Genomic DNA, 18,159 nt, shown 5'->3' with positions numbered 1-18,159 from the left:
TTGATAGGAAAGCATGTGAGTTAGAAAAAACTTCAAAACATGATCATTTAGTAAGCCAAATCAGAAGCATCACCATAAAAAAATTTTTATCAAAAACCAAATGTGCAACATAAAAGCAAACAAAACCGCACATGGTAGAATTCGAGTCTTGCATGGGAAAATTGGTCATCCAAAGACTTGATGAAAGTTCTCGTTCAATCGTTTATGTAGACTAGTGCACTGCCAAAGAGGAAGTCCGAGAAGATCAGCAAAGTATAAAACATTTCTTCTGTTGCATATCACAATCCAATGTGTCCCCGGAGAACCTGATTTTGAATTGTTCACTATCATAAAGTTTTTGTTTGGGATGAGATGTGGAAAATTGTCGGCTGCAGTTACTCTAAGAAACTTAAATTACAGATTTTTTTTCTTCTGAGAGAGATCCTGCAACTGGAACTGGCTTTTATCCATTTTCAGACTGTCGAAATAAGAAGGACGTTCTTTGTAACTATGCGATCATTTCACTATCATAAACTTTTGGTTGGGATGAGACGTGGAAAATTGTCGGCTGCAATTACTCTAAGAAACTTAAATTTCAGATTTTACTGTTCTGAGAGAGATCCCTGCAACTGGATTTTATCCATCTTCAGACTGTCAAAATGGGAAGGGCATACTTTGTAACTATGCGGTCGGATGTAATAAAAACATTGGATGAGCGTATAACTCGAACAAAAACTTCCAGCGTTTGAGAATTGAAGATCGAGTGAAACTGAGCAGTTAGTAGGTTCTGGATGCAAGAAGTCATGAGCTGTCTGTTGGGTGCTCGTGAGATCAAAACACATAATAAAGTGCTGCTGGTAGTTATCCAGAGTAATCCTCAGCCCGCAATGCAAAAAACCCAGCGCTGATAATGGGTTGAAAAAGAGAAGTTTATGATTTTGCGTACTAATTAGTGTACTTGCTAATGGCAAACCGTTCCGTCTTGAAGTAATCTGTTACAATTCAAAATTTTTTAATAAAAAGGATTTGTTGGGTTTAATCCAAGAATTGAATTGTTGGTGTTCATTGCTATTTTATTTTTTCTCACCGCTTCACATACAAAATCAAAAATATCTTCCTATTGCGGGCTGCGCTGACCAGCTCTTGCAAGAAAGTTTTTGATAATGTCTTCTTGATACGGATAAATTGCACTGAGTTTTGAGCAAAGTTGACTCAGTGGCAGAAAACACATGGTGGGTCACAGTCAGTTTTCTAACGTAAATGTTCGCTTCGAGTTTTTCCAGCTTGTAAGGTTTCGCAGTATCTTCCGATAAAAAGAAAAATGTTTCATAAGTGCGTCTGTAGGAAGACTGAGGGTAGCACCGCTCAACAAACGCTTGTCACAGGTTAAAAAGTCAACTCCAGCATAATTTTTCTTCCAAATAAAACTTTTGTGATCAAAATTAAATTTGTCATTTGAGATTTCGAGTCCATTAGCAGAGAGAGGGTACAGTCAGAGAAAAGAGAAAACAAGGAGTTCACGAGGAACGCTGAATCAGACACAATAGGATCAATGTTGCCGTATATAAATCAGCTCTCTTTGCTTGTGCTACGTTGCAGCGTATTTCCAATTAGGTTTTTTTTGCAGGTCAACAAAAAGTGTTACGGTCATTCGTAATTTAAAACTCAAGCATTGGTTCATTAGGTAAGTAGACGGATTCAATTTTTTGGTCAAAAGCATTTTCAAAAGTAATAAAAAGAGGTTGCTTGTCAAAAAAATCCAAAGAGCTATGGGTAGCTTCATTGAGTAATAAATTAGCGATCAGTTTTCAAGTTTGAGAAAAATCTGCTCGACTTCTCGCTGGTTTCTTTTTTCTTCGAATGGTTTTTTTCCTGTTTTGAGCTCCTACAGACCTGTTTTTTTTTTCGTAATAAAATCATTGGGGTCTTTCGCCGACTTCTACCATCACCGAGTTGTTTTCTTGAAGTTTCTGCTACAGTGTTTTTCAATCAATCAGCATCATCAATCAAGCAACATCAATCAGTTCAGGCGCTGCCCTTATCGGAGGTTCTCTGCCCAATTTTTTTCGCAGCAGGTAGAATAGCCCGTCGTGCAAACGGTATAGCAACACGACCAATAACAGCAGTCAAAGCGCCAATTGTACTACCGCGTTGTCGGCAGTGTCCCGAAAAAAGATGAGTGAAGTTTTCTTTGCACAATACTATTCCATTGTTTTTCAATCGAAGCGCTTGATTTTTAGAGGCAACACAACTTTATCAGTTCGTGCAAAGGGAATTAGTTCTCCAGTTTCTGTGCGCACCTGTACGGATTTTGATTGTATAGATGAACTGAATTAATTTTTCAAGTCTAAATTAGTCACGTTTTTTTATGATTAGGTTCAATGCTGCAGGCATTACCGTTTTTGATGCGTGTTTTTGAATCATTGACGCGTAACAATCAGGCCTTTCCATCTCCAACAGTTTGGTTCTAAAAAATGTCAATGGAGACCAAAAATAGATTTTTCCCACTGGATAAATCATTTAGGAAGTGAGATTTGTACAGTTCGTTACCCTCATAAGATTCATCGATACCATTTTGTAACCAATGTGACAATCACCGTTATTGCCAAGTTTTGCATTATAACTTTACCGACTGGGTTTTTGGAGACTTGGTAATGAGACTCCTTCTTTTTCATTCATCCAAATGCTCATGCTAATGCTCTTGATTGCGTGAGGATTTGCAACAAAACAAATTTCGTCTTTGAGTTTTCTTTAATTTAATTGATCAGTTTTTCTATAAAAGTGTACTTATCCGATTTGATAAAAGTTTTTTCCCCATAATAAGGCCTGGAAATTGTATTCCAACAGCCAGAGTTGGATTTACCTACTACAAATTTGGATGCTCTGGAAAACGTAAATTCCTGAACAATAACATTGCTTAAATCCGTTGGGAATATTATTTCGGAGAGAACAACTCTCCAATCTCCGATTAAAGCTATATGCTCTTTACAAAAGTTTCTGAAACTGACCAGAAGGTTGTCTGGGAATTAACCCAGTGATTTTGTTGATATCAAGTGTACAGAAAACTCAACATTGCCCATCTTTGTCAAAAACTGCTTTGTTTCCAATCAAAATAAGTCTTTTTTAATAAAAATTTCTGTTGATTTTTTCCTTCTCTGCATCAATGAGACTCTATGTTGGAACGTTCAAAGTAGGAGTGACAACTGTTTCAAAAACTGCGTGAAATTCTGCTTGTAACCTACTCTTAATTTCGCAATTTGCTTGTAGTCAACAACAAAAAAAATTGGTTTTTGTACCAATTTTGTTGAGCTGTTTGCAATTAATGATACTAAAGCAGGGGCATGCTGTTTGCAATTTCGTCTTTGAGTTTTGGTTTAATTTAATTGATCAATTTTTCTATAAAAGTGTACTCTTCCGATTTGATAAAAATTTTGCCCCCATAATAAAGCCTGGAAATTGTATTCCAACTGCCAAAGTTGGATTTACCTACTACTAATTTGGATGCTCTGAAAAACGGAATTTCCTGAACAATAACATTGTTTAAATCCATTGGGAATATTATTTCGGAAAGAGCAACTCTCCAATCTCCGATTAAAGCTATATGCTCTTACAAAAATTTCTGAAACTGACCAGAAGGTTGTCTGGGAATTAACCCAGCGATTCTGTTGATATCAAGTGTACAGAAAACTCATCATTGCCCATCTTTGTCAAAAACTGCTTTGTTTCCAATCAAACTAAGTTTTTTTTCATAAACATTTCTGTTGATTTTTTCTTTCTCTACATCAATGAGACTCTATGTTGGAACGTTCAAAGTAGGAGTGACAACTATTTCAAAATCTGCGTGAAAATCTGCTTGTAACCTACTCTTAACTTCGCATTTTGCTTATAGTCAACAACAAAAAATTTTGGTTTTTGTAACAATTTTGTTGAGCTGTTTGCAATTATCGATACTAAAGCAGGGGCATGCTTTCGCTTGACCTTGATTGCAACTGATTTTGTTACGATAATCACACGTGAGTTGATTGTCCGAACAAATTCTACTCCAAGTATTTGTAGATAATACTTTTGAGTGATCGAAATATCCGTTGGCAACCGCAGATTTTTTTTCACTGTGAGTGTTGTTGTGTTTGACAATTTGTGGTTTAGTGCATATTGTTTGGAACTCACCTTCAAACTCTGAGCCTTTTTGAATCCAAGCTTTTTTTGGTTGTTTTGTTTTTGATCAATTTTTTGAAAGCTTCGGTTGTTTGCTTAGTGAGTTCCACTCGTAGTGAGATAGACAATCGACACCAATTGATAAAAATTGTACCTCTTGGTTATGCTAAATACAGAGATCAATTTTCGTTAAAATCTTTAACGATCATTTTCAGGCGAAGATCTGTGTTCACCAAAAATTTTTTTGGTGAGTGTTGTTTATGATTTGTTAGTTTGTTTTATGCTACCAAATGCAACTGGAACTGTCGAGTAGAGTAATTTGAGCTGCTTTTTTTCTGATAGCAGGATTTTTTTTTTTTGAAGTCTCAAACTATTTGTCACTGTTTTCGTAGGTTTCATCGTCGTCGTCATCTTTGGTGGAAAAATTTTTTTTTCGGGATTCGTCATTTAGGGGATTGCTTTGTTCAGGGTTTAAGAGTTGTCGATCTAGTCTTCGATGAGGAGAGTTTTGAAACTCGGTTTCTCAGTTGTCGGACTGTCTGCGACAAAGGAAGAAGCTGAGCGCTGAGCTGCTCCACTGTTAAGCGAGCGGAGACTCTGTTTCGCATAAAATGTTTGACATAAAACTGGGGTCAATTTTCAGTCGTGTCAAAGTTTGTGGACAAAACACTCTTTAAATTTCTTAGTGTTTTGCTGTGTATCATTCAAAAAAGATTGAACTTTAACGCGTGTCGGCTTTCCTCGAATGAAAACATTTCCGTCAACGTCTAAAATCAAGGATTCAACTCTGAACAACTATTTTTGCAATATGTTTGCCCTCTCCAATTTATTAGGTTCTAATAAGTCTTTGAAGTTGTTTAGCTTTGAAGTTGTTTGCAGCAGAGAACTGTCTGGTTAAACTATTTTTTTTCTGATTCATCATCACCATCTCTACTGAAATTAGTGAGTGCAGATAAATTTCTTTTTGGAGAAATTGGCATGACATTACTAGGGGTTAAATGATTTGGAGTTGGTGGGTTTAATGGTGGTGGATAGTGGCGACCGGCATCTTCTCGAAACCGCTGTGAATCAATGAGTTGAAACAATTTGTCATAGATTGATGGTTTAAAGAGGAGTTGAGAATGTGGTACAGCTTTTTCTTCTGGATAATATGTTTTGCAAGTATTGAGGATAAACTTTTCAGCATACATTATTGTACTAGTTTTTCAATTCAATGTATTACGAATTTCCGATTGATTTAACCAGTGAAGTAGTGCTTGCTAATTTTTTTTATTTTTTTGAATGCTAAGCTTAGGATCAACAATTTTCTCAAATGGTACTTTCCTAATCTCGATGAAAATTTACTAGTTGGAACATACTCAAGAAAAACATTTACAAAACAATCGCAAAGAAATTTAATAAAGTTTGAGGCAGCTGTTGTCGAAATTGATCTACAATGCTGACTATTGAGCATTTGCTTCAATTTACATATTTTTTTTCTCTTTCTCTTAGCGAGACGTGATAACTGCTTTTGAGGATGGTAAATAGAAAATGGTTGGCTACGTTGAAGCAATGTTTGACGAAAAACGAAAACGGATCTAAGTCTACCAGCAAACGACCAAAATCTTCTTTCGTTGCCAGCTGATACGCATGACGGACGAAATTAGCAAGATTGAATTCTCTACCTAATTAATCAGTTTTTTGTTGAAGATCTCGAGGTGATTTGAACAATATCATATGAGTTGTATTCAAATCTATTGTACAAGGTTGTTTATTTTGGTAAAATAAATAATGCTTGACATAAATAACATGAACATTTTTATCTCGGCCTGCTGTAGCTAATTTAACAAAATCGTTTTCAATTAAATTTCTTTGCATATATCTTTGTATAAGTTCAAAATCAACTTCGTGTTGAGAAACAAAGGAACAAAATTTGGGTTCATCATGAAAATTAAAACAAAATTTGTTATACGATGGATAGAAACACACCTCTGAGAAGCATTTGAAATTTTTTGTTTTACGATGGATAGAAAGTATCTCTGAGAAGCATCGAAAGTCAGATGGCAGCCTCGTCACAATCTGAAATGTACCAAGTTAGTTTTAAAGATAGCAAAATGAAAATAAAACAGACTAGTTTTAAAGATAGCAAAATGAAAATAAAACATACTTGTTTGAAAAACACAAATTCTGCAGACGGAAGAGAAGCTGAATTACAAAATTTTCACAATCTATTTCATTCAGATGAAGAATTTTTGTCTACACTAATGTACAAAGTCGCAATAATTATTCTTGACAGTGGTTTTTTCTTTTTCCGTGTTTACAAGAAGACTTTTTGCATGTATGTATGAAGGTTGATAGTTACAACTGCTCACCGATCAATTTTTTTCTCTCTGACCGACTGTCCTTTGGTTTGCGCTTCATCTTGATATAATTTCGTCTGTCATTCATATACGAACAACTTTTTCCACCCTTCCGGTTCAGAATTCGTCTAACAACTCTTCTGTTAAAATTTCCCCTGTCCTCTTTGCAAAATGTTTTCTGGGAAAATTTGTGTTTTGAAATTTTGAATTTTCAAAAACGATATGCTATCAACTGATAATTTCATCAGAACAAAAATTGAAGGCAATCACTAAATATTATAATTAACAATCAAAACGCTTGGTATATGTGTGCTTCTCTAATTCCGTTGAACAGGAAAATCAATTCCTCGTTTGATGAAGCAGAATTCTTTGTGGTGAATTTGTCATGGTTACAATTAGGTTTGAATTGTGCTGCAAAATGAGCAGGAGCTCTGATGGTGGCTTGAACTGAAAGTTTTTCTTCAGCGTTATAAGTTTTGACCAATACTTTCAGTTCAGCTGACCGATGCTGGTCATGCAAATAGATTTGTCTTCTCTCTCCCAGCTGAGGTAGCAGCCTTTGCAGGATGAGATTGAACAACTGAAATGATTGTCGAAAGTTCTGGAGTTTAGACATTGTACAGGTGAAAATAGTCAAGAACAGAAAAAAAAAGTTCTATAAATTATCCATGTCAATATTGCTTTGTGTATTTTGCTCGAGTTTTTGCAGTAGAGGTTTTCCTAGACAGTCTAATATGCCTGTTCGCGTTAGAGTAACTTTAACGCTTGGTGTTAAAGTTTTTTTAGGACTCTGATTATTCATCTATGGGTGAACCACCATTTCAGTTCATTTTGAACCCAATGAAAAAAACTTTGGATGTTCTCCGGGTAAAACGTTTTAATAATTGATGCGAGGGAAGAAAATGAGATTTTCGTTTGCAAATATCATGTTCTCGACCCAATAAGTGTTCAATTTTTGATAAGCCAATATCTTGAAAATTGGTCATGGGTAATTTCAATTATTCATCTAACAAAATAAATTTTTGTGTACTTTTAGCAAAAAAACTGGTAGTTTGGGCTCCTCCAACGAATGCTGTCACAAATTTGATCGGAATAAGAGCCAGGGTAATCACCTTTGTCCCAACGAAGCCCGTGCGGAGATTTAGATACCCAATTGTCAGCTTTTCTTTCTTCTTTTAATAACTTATTGAACCAGACTGTTGGCAGAAAATGAATTGTATCAAGTAACTGGAAAAAATTGAGTGGAATGATCTCAAAATGAAATTGGTTACAGCAGAAACTAGGAATTAAATTCTACCAATTGCAGACAAAACGGTTTGTTTTCGAACGCGCAAATTTGAAATTGAACTAACTTTCCCGCCAAAACTCGAAACTTTTTCAAATATTCCGCCTTATTGTAGATGCTAAAACACTATTGGTTGACATTCATTGATTCAAAAGAAAAACTTAGGCAATTTTACGTAGATGATAAATCTCAATTAATAAGGAATGGGTCTGTGAGAATGGGTATGTGATCACTGAAATGGTTTCAAAATCGTTTACTGTGTTTTGAGTTTCACATTTCAGAATGTACATTACGAAGTACGGAGCATTTCGAAATTACAAATCTTAAAACAGCATGACCTAACACATGTACTGAGTACGTGGTTTTACATGCAAGAAGCTCTAGCCAAGCCAGTATTGGTCACGGGTAATTTCAACTATTCAGCTTTAAAAACAGATCTGCGCGTACCTTTAGCAAAAAACTGGGAATTTGAGTTCCTCAAACGAATGCTGTCACAAATTTGATCCGAATAAGAGCCAGGGTAATCACCTTTGTCCCAACGAAGCCCGTGCAGAGATTTAGATACCTAATTGTCAGCTTTTATTTCTTCTTTTGATAAATTCCTGAATGGGACTGGTGGCAGAAAAAGAATTGTATAAAGTTACTAGCTAGAAACAGAGTCGAGTGATCCCAAATTGTAATCAGATACAACAGAAAGTACGAAAACATAACAGTTCTTCTTTGAATTGCAGAAAAAATGCGTTTTGTGTTTCGAGTGCGCAAACTTGATATTGAACTAACTTTCCGGCAAAAACTCAAAATATATTCATACTTCGCGCCTCATTGTACATCCTGAAATACTAATGGTTGACATCGCTTAATTCACGTGAATTGTTTAGGCAGTTTTACTAAAGATGATAAAAGTCAATAAAAAAAGACTGGATAAGAGTTACGTGATCACGATAATGATTTCAAAATCGTTTTTTTTTTAAGTTCCACATTTCAAAATGTACATCACGAAGTACGGAATATTTCGAAATTACAAATCTTAAAATAAGCATGTGTTAACACATTAATTGAGCATGAGGTTACACATGTAAGGTCTAACCAAGCTAATACTTTGTTTGATCACAGCTTTTGGTTTGAAAATGTCCAAAGTTTTCTGCAATTAAAGATAGATTCGTTAAGCCAATTATTTGTTGGTCGGTATCATTTTGAATAAAGTTTCAACATTCACTAATTTTGTTACTGGATATAATCGAGGGTTTCAAAAACTCCGCGTTTAAAGATATTGTGCGACATGAATCTATAATCTAGGAAATGTCATCAAAATTACGTTTTTCTAACTAGGTAGGTTTGTTGTTTTAAGGAGGAGTAAGGGTTTTAGTGTTTTCCTCCAAAACTATTGAGAAATTTGTCAATTTTAAGAAACCAAAAAAAGTGAACTTACGTATAGATTGTATTTAGAAGTTTTTGCTATAGATGTTGAACATACTACCATTTTTCCAGTAGAAACATCCCATTTTCTTTACTAAAAAAAATAATCATCAAAAAGGCTGATTTTTGGGTTTGAAGTGTAAATCCCCACAAAATTTGCTTTAAAGGCTCTGTAGCCTTGCCAAAAATGCGTTGCTCGTTGAGAGAACCAAAACGAGTGGTCGGAAGCTTATATTTGGACCTTTTAACAAAAAGTTGGAAAAAGTCAAGTCTATATGTCTTCTGTGGAAGGTCTGAACATAGTTGTGCGACATATCAAAATGCTTCTCTGAACCAGTTAATCACTTTTGTACAGAAGTTTGAAAACTATAGGACATCAAGTTTACGAGAGAATTTTTCAGACATTTTTCAGAGAATCGAAAATTTTAAGTTTTTTTGATTAACGACTTGTCCAACAATCGCTTACAAAGTGAATGATTACACTCTCTTTTCCTAGCAACTTGGTATGTAAAGCTTTCAGAGAATTTTAATTAGGAAGCTTACCAGTTCCGAAAGACTCTCTCTTAATCTGCTGCTGCATATCTGTTTTCAACAATTACTCCCATCATAACTACTGATGAGATTTCTTTGCATGGATTGGAAAAGAAATTTTTCCAATTTGTTTGCCTGAACAAATCTTGGTTGACTTGTATTGATCATCAGGCAAAGTTGTTTATAAATTCCGGTCGTTTTTCGACGCCGGACCTAGTAACTCTTGTAGTTCTGTTATCTGTCGTTTTCAAAGGCTTGAAGAGTAAGTCAAGTTCATCAGACTCTCATAGAGGTAACTGGAGCCCATAAATTCAACTTCCTGACATTGTTTGCGAGGAGGTTTCGACGGCAAGAATACTTCTAAGACTAGTTATGATGTACTGGGTATATTACGGATTCGAAATAAAATCTCTCAACTTTTAACCAATAGGAGTCAATCCAATTAGTTTTATCTAGCTTTCACCAATTTTTTGACCGCATACCTTGATCCTTCGTTTGTATTTTGATTATCGATTACATATTTACTCGAAAACTATCATATCTACAAAAAATGCCATTTTAATAGCATCCATGATATTCTGTATCATTTAATTTATTTTCACGCTCGTTTGACAAAAAGGACTATTACAAACCAGTTTGATTAGTTTTACAATTTATTAAAGACCGACTGAAAAAAGTTTCGTTTATTTTCAAAATGCTAGGGTTCTTGATATACGATTTCGCCTCAACTACCTAAAAAGATTAAAAAACTATTTCCGTTAAACATAATTGAATTTCTACTTAATGACATTTGTTTGAATGAAGGATAAGCTGAACCTACGATTTTTGCACATACAACTTTGTCGAAACAAACAATCGGTCTTCTTTTTCTCCACTCCTTTAAAATGTTCGATTACCTTTCTAAGGTTTATCACGATACGCTTTTTGCATATTCATCACTAATGTTTTCACCAACTGCTTATACCTTGCAAAAAAGTTTTCTTGCTGTCTGATTTACACTGTTTTATTGAATACAATGCACGTTTTGAAAAATAAACAGAGGTGAGCTTTTTGGTATACAATTTTTTTTACGTTTTTTTTTGAGCAAAACAACCATTGCAAACAGTCTCATGGAGTGTAGCCGTCGCCGAATAAAACAGTTGCAGATTTTTATTGAAAAGTTTGTCTAAGAAACTCCCTTCGCTGATGGCTGGGTCTTACTGTATTTCATGCCTCACTGAAGTATCCAATTTTTTTTTATATATTTGCAAGAGCTGTGTGGAAAAGCAAAGCAATTTTTTGTGCAAAGACTTCATTGTTCCCCATATTCGAAAAAGTCAAAGAATTTTTGCCTCAAGGGGTAAAAACAAACCCCTCATATGCTCAACCCACAGTTTTGTTGTCTCAGAATACTGCAAAACTTGCGACGTGTCATTTTGTTCAAAATGTATTGCTAACCATAGAAAGCACAATTGCGAGTCGGTTGATGACAAAGCTTCAGAAGTGAGAGCAAAAGTGTTCAACTATGTAACGGATTTGAAAATGCAAGAAAAACTTCTTCAACTCAAGAACATCACGAACTCAGAGTTGGCACAAAAAAACAAAGACGACGCGAGAAAATTTGGTATAGTTGTACAGAATCACTGCAACAGACTAGCAGAAACAGAGCTACGAGAAGTTCAAGAGAAATCAAAATATAATAAGGGACAGGGAGAAGTTCTCCAACATACTTGTTTTGAGATGTTCCAAATGCAGAAAAATGTCCGAGAACTATGGAGTCAACCGAACTCAATTTTGATACAAAACTATGCAAGCGTTTTCGATAAAGCTGAAGAGTTCGATTTAAGGTATGAGAATTGCATAAAAATGAAAGAAAAAACTGTTTCTTTGGTTCTGAAAATTTCATTGGCCATTGTTTTGAAAAGTTTGGCGAAATTTTAAAACAAACAATTTTAAATCAGAAGGGCGGAAGTATGTCATTCCCATGCGGAACAAGGCCATTCTTTGTGTCGGGTAACTGCAATGGCCAAATTTTTAGAATTTGTGACCTGAACGGTACGATTGAAGTTTCTAAAGTGCCCAGTAAAAGCAACAAAACTTTTTTTGAGCTCACAACACCTTTTCAATTAGCAGTTGGTCTGAAAGATTCAATAATCCATGTTTACCCGTTAATTTGTTTCTTCAAAAATATCTATAAATCATTCGTCAATTTGCTCAGCGACCGAACTGCTTTGACAACCGATAATTCTAACTTTTTACCCAACTTATTACCATAATTGTAATTCGTTTTTTTGGCCTTTCAAGTCTGATTCAACACTGCACTGGTCATATTCGGATAGAAACTAGCTCAGTGAAGTTTACACACGATGAAAAATTTCGTTTGGATTTTTTGAATCCTCCAAAAAATTAAAATGAGCGGTCCAGTTGCAGCTCATTTATACTTCATTAATGAAAGTAAAAACAAAATTGTTGAATTCTCTTCTAAAATAGGCTCCTGTTTCGATATTACTTCAAATGCGCATCAATTAGAGGTAGTTGACTGTGTATCAGTTATCTCGGATAATTTATTATGCGTTTGGTGTATTGTCGCTGAATCGGCGAGTTTATTACAAAGAGCTGATCCACAGCTACCTTATGCACTAAGAGACAAGGCTAAATGGGTTAATGGTTCGTTAAGAATTAAAATTCCTCGACGCGGATTACGGTATTACGTTATTTCCGGTGATTGCTAGAGAAATTATTTCACCAAAAGATCCTTTATTTGCCTTGAGTTGCTCACGGATGCATGACAGGTCTGGCAGGTCTGGGGTTGTATGTCAGGTCCCATGAATCAGCTCTAAATAAAAAGTTTTTAATTGAGAAAAAGAACCATTTGTATCAAAACATTTAATGAGTTCCATTTAAGTACATTCTTGCTTTTGTGAGTTTTTCCCGTTATACCACCCGCATCCAGTTTCAAGCGTTAATAATCGATTATATTACGATTTCAGCACCAGTTTCACTAAAACTGAGAGACAATCAATTTTAATTAATTAATAATCGAATATTATCTCTCTTTTTAAAATCAAATTATAATAATTTCTAATCCATTATAATCGGTTATAACCGATTATTTATTCGTTTTTTTTTCGATACAATTTTAACCGATTATTATTGATTATATTCCATTATTTTTATTCAAATTTCTAGTTCGTTAGTTTTCCACAAAAAAAACCTTTTAATCGATTAAAATTGATTATAATCCTTTTTGTTTGTCCATATTTGTCTTCGAAGTTGCATCTAATTTGTTTATATTTTATGCTTTTTGTGGACGTTGGTTCCTATGAAAAATGAGAAAAATATTTTTAAAGTTTTCCAATTAATTCAAATTTAGAAGTTTTTTTCATAAGCATTTCTTCCCCATTAGAGTTGTTTTGTGACGCATGTTCTAAGCTTTTTAAACACCAAAACATCAGCAAATTGATTTAGTTTCATGATTGATTCAAAAAATTTATTTTTCATCTACCACGAGAACCTTTCCACTCATATGAAAGAATCTGTATGAAATTTTTGTTTCGTGGTGAAACTTTGTGTTCAAATGAACCAAAGTGTTTAAGAGATCTCTCTTTTAGAGATTTAGTTTTGACACAAAAAAAACCCATAAGATATAATTCGAATATAGAAAAACTTCGGCAAAATGAAAGATTGTAATCGATTATAATCGATCATAATCGATAATTGATTTTAAGGGTTTTTAGTGAGAACTATAATCAATTATAATCTCTTGGATAATCACACGATTATAATCAATTATAAACCCTTTAAAGACCTAATTTTAGTAATTATAATTGATTATAATTGTTAAAAAATAATCATAATAATCCGTATAATCGATTACTTACGACTTTATTTGGATGCGGGCCCACAAGTCAATTATAGTTCTCCCATATAACAAAAACCAATGTTTCTGGTGCTAAAAATTTTTGTTACCAGGAGGCTGCGGTGGTTATAGTGGGAAAAACGCTTTTTGTATTTCTAAATATCTGCATAAAAGTTCATTCATAAGCTTAAAGTAGCTAAGGATTTCATGAATAGAATTGAATATCTTCGCTTTTGGTTTAGCTTGCTGTTTTTTTCAGTCAAATAGGATTTTGAACACGCACAATGTCTCGTTATAAAAATTTCGTTGTTGATATTGATTTTGTTGTTGATCAACAAAATTTCGATGTTGTTGTTGATTCCATTAAGTGAAAAAATAAAATATAAAAAAGTTCAATTTAACTCAAGATTTGAGCTTCACTGAGTTGTTCACAGTTAAGTTATGAAAACGCGCACTAAGATTTTGATCTGAGATTCTTTTTCTTGAGTTTCTGATAATAGCTAAGAGTAGCTCTCCAAGTAAGAAAAGGGAACGGATGTTCCAAAAACAGTCAATTGTCTCTAATTTTGAAAATAGATTTTCAATCAGTTTTTGATCCACTCTTCTGCAATTGGATTAATTGTCAGTATAGAAATGCCAATCGTGCAAGGTTTTTGAGTTTTTTTTGCTCTGAGGTGTAATAGTTATTTTACTTCCTTTTTTATATTTTTTTATGATTTTTTTTTATTTTTTGAGGCGTTATAATTTTTTGTTTCCTCGAGTGAAAAAGACAGGTTTTTTCATCTCTGGCCTTATTCAAAATTTTTGTGCGTTCTATCGAATACGATGATAGTAAACGTCTCATTAGTGAAAAAATAAAATATAAAAAAGTTCAATTTAACTCAAGATTTGAGCTTCACTGAGTTGTTCACAGTTAAGTTATGAAAACGCGCACTAAGATTTTGATCTGAGATTCTTTTTCTTGAGTTTCTGATAATAGCTAAGAGTAGCTCTCCAAGTAAGAAAAGGGAACGGATGTTCCAAAAACAGTCAATTGTCTCTAATTTTGAAAATAGATTTTCAATCAGTTTTTGATCCACTCTTCTGCAATTGGATTAATTGTCAGTATAAGAATACCAATCGTGCAAGGTTTTTGAGTTTTTTTTGCTCTGAGGTGAAATAATTTGTTTACTTGCTTTTTATATTTTATAATATTTTTTTAAAAACTTTTTGAGGCGTTATAAAGTTTCATTACCTCGAGTGAAAAAGACAAGTTTTTCATTTCTGGCCTTTTTCAAAATTTTTGCGCATTCTATCGGACACGATGATAGAAAACGTCTCATTAAAAAGATCAAAGTATAAAAAAGTTCATTTTAACTCATGTTTTGAGCTTCACTGAATTGTTCACAGTTAAGTTATGAAACAAAAATTATGTGAAGCTTAAAGTTTGAAATTTGATCGGAAGTTGATTTATAAAATTTCCTGGAAATTGCTTAGAAAAAACAATAAAAGCTTTTCACAAAGATAAGAACAGAAGCTAAATTGTTATGTTAAAAAATCAATTTGCCTTTTTTTGCAGATTTCATCCGAGAAACTTGTAGTTTCAGTTATTTTTATTGTTCTGATTTCTTGCAACCCTTTCAATGCTTTTGTTTCATTTGCTTTTTAAGCAAAAAAAATCAATCGTGATATACCCTGCTTTTGAATGAATTGTACTTCTGTGTTTTTGAATTGTTCTTAATCAAAAAGATTGAAACTGACCTCTAAAAGTTTTCCTGGCTAACCAGTTTTTACCGCTAAACAACCTCCTGACTAACCGCAGCAAAATTAATCGAAGTCAGTTTGGTAGAAAAATGCAGTTTTCAGATCAGTTTAAAGACTGAGTCCATGGTTGCATTGAGTTTTAGAAATGAAAAACCTCTATTGAAAGCGTACTCGGAGTGTGAACATTGTCAACAAATATTCGAAAAAAATTTGGATTGGTGACATGTTGTCATAACAAAATTCGGGATGCAAGAGAAGATCTGGCGTCCAAGCTCTGGCAAGACGTGAAACAGGAACTCATTATCAAAAACGCAGATGGTGAACGTGGTACCCTAGCATTAGTTGCGAACTTTCTGGTTGTTTGGAGCAGGCAGTCATCGGCGTCGTTCGTTTTTGGTGTCACGGACATAGAATTTTTATCTCATCTCATTCGCAACCCGATGAGTATTTTGAATTCTGCTGAGGAAAAAAGAAAGAAAATATACCAGCTTGTGAAGGCATATTTCATTTACTTCACTAGTGAAATCTGTTCGGCCAATGAGTTCATCTTTTTTTCAAGCAAATTGAATATGGATTGAGTGCAAAGAAGAGCGGACCTTGCATCGAGATTGTGTTTCGTTCTTCGTGAATTTTTTTTGCCATTCTGAGATCAATCAACATATGCACGGTTTAAAGAGAGGTCGCTGGGACTAGACGTTGACAGCACCATTGGCAGGGCAATTTAGTACTTGGAGCAACACAGATATATGAGGAAGTTATGAGATATGAGAATTCATAAGGGTTATGGAAAAAAATAAACAAATTGGTTTAAAAAATTGTTCACCAGTTTTTGCAATAATAGACTAGTTTTATCAGCTAGAAAATTTAGAGAAAAATTTCAACTCAGGGATTATTTTTGTGAATGATATCTTTTTTTATAAAACTTGTATTGCTTTTCTTTTTGTTTGCGTTTGGCTAAACTATATAGACATTTAGAAATAAGATAACATATTTTTTTGTTTTTTGTCCAAAAACGCCCTCCTCACGAAATTTACTCTTCAGAACTCGAATGAGTTTTTTCTAGCTACAGATCATAACTCAAGTTATCTGAATCAAGTCAATCAGTCCTATTTTTTTACTTTGATTTTTGCACTTTTAACTTGCCGCTTTGCTTTTTTTTCTATTAAAGGTCCATCAGATACTTGCATTCGTACTTAAAATATTGTAACACTAAAAACATTTTATTTTACAGCTCATTTTTGAAACTACTATAGTTTTACGATTCAAAACTTTTAGAAACTTCTTCATCTAGAATTCAGTTGGAAAAGTAAGGCTGTTTCTGTAAAAACCAAAAGGAGCGCCGTTCGCGCCTTTTGCCGATCAGATTCATCAAAAAGGAATGTAGCTTCTTATCAAGAATGAATCGAATTGCAGGAGCATCATTACTTCAACATGAATTTATTGTCTCAAGAGGAAGTGAAAAATTGTTATACCTTTTTTGTATCGTTAAAACAAATGAACAAGAACAATAAAGTTCAAAAACATAGTTAAAATGATTTGAATCTTCGCAATTTTTCTCGCATTGCAAAGGAAAAACTGAGTTCTGAGCAACACTAAAATGATCCTTCTCACTGATCTTTCCCTACTCAAAACTTCGAGGAATCTCAAAAGAAAACGAAATTGATCAGCTCCTCTATTTTTTCAATAAATCATTACCTCATTCCAACCGAAACCAATTTTGTAATCAATTATTGGCGAAAACTTTCAAAGCTTTGGCCCGTGATTGAATAAAATCCTTTCAGAGATGACATGTGACATGCCATGTGACAGTAGTTCACCCATAATGGAAACTCTCTGTAAATCGGAAGCATTTACCTTCGCAGCAACCTCAAGAATCTGACCTTGATTGATTGTTATTATTCGTATTAACTTCGGATATAATTTAGCAACTCTGTGAAAGGTTGCAAAAACTAAACATTTGCAAGCTACAATTACAAATATCTCAAATTATTCAATCAATGGCACATGAGTTTACAAAAAAGCAGGGACAGTGAAATTTATAAAACATAATTTAATAAATTTTTTTGGATTACTTGATTATTCTGATCACGAGCTTTATTTCTGTGTAAGTACCTTTTAAATTTTTTTTGATGAATTTTGATAAGAAATCGGAAAAATAACGCTGCCCACTGCCAATTTCTGATTATTGTCTTTTTCTGTTCTTATTTTATGTGCATTCTATTGCACTAAAGCTGAAGCATTGTATATCCAACCTTCTCTCAACCAATTTTGCGCTTAGATGTATTGTGCGTTTTCAATGAGTTTAACTATCAGCTATATTTTACTTGACTATATTAGTGCTTATTGCATCCTCAATGTCAAAACAAGTTGTTTTCTCTAGAAGAACTGAAAGATGAAAACTTTTAGTTCAAGTATGTAAAAGACTTTTTTCGTATATAAGCGATATTTTCATGAATAAAACCAGTTTGCTTTTTTCAGACTTGCCTCCAAAAAGTTTTTCCCTTCCGGAATAAACTTTAAAGTCCACTTTTGCGCAAAAATCTTGATAGTTGATAAAAATTACCTCTGATGAATCAACAAGGTAAGAGCCTGGAACGTTTTTTTTTAAATACTTTATCCAGTTCATTAAGATCTGCAAGTATCTAGATCGCTCAAAGCTTTCAACAAGAAGGAGACCAACGTGCCTAAAAATTATCCACTGATTGTGTCAAATTTTTCAGTCGAATGTCAAGATGATATCGGATTATTAAGCCAATATAAGAAAATACGATAAGTTTTTTTGTTAAACTGAAATGTCTTATAATTGTAAACATTAAGGATTTTGTGAGAAGAAAGCTGAGATAATATGATTAGTTGCAGCTCAATGCAGATTT

Source organism: Symsagittifera roscoffensis, chromosome 8 (genome assembly GCF_963678635.1).
Source record: "Symsagittifera roscoffensis chromosome 8, txSymRosc1.1, whole genome shotgun sequence".
Lineage (NCBI taxonomy): Eukaryota > Metazoa > Xenacoelomorpha > Acoela > Convolutidae > Symsagittifera > Symsagittifera roscoffensis.
The sequence above is the reverse complement of the archived record's forward strand: the minus strand, read 5'-3'. Positions refer to the sequence as shown.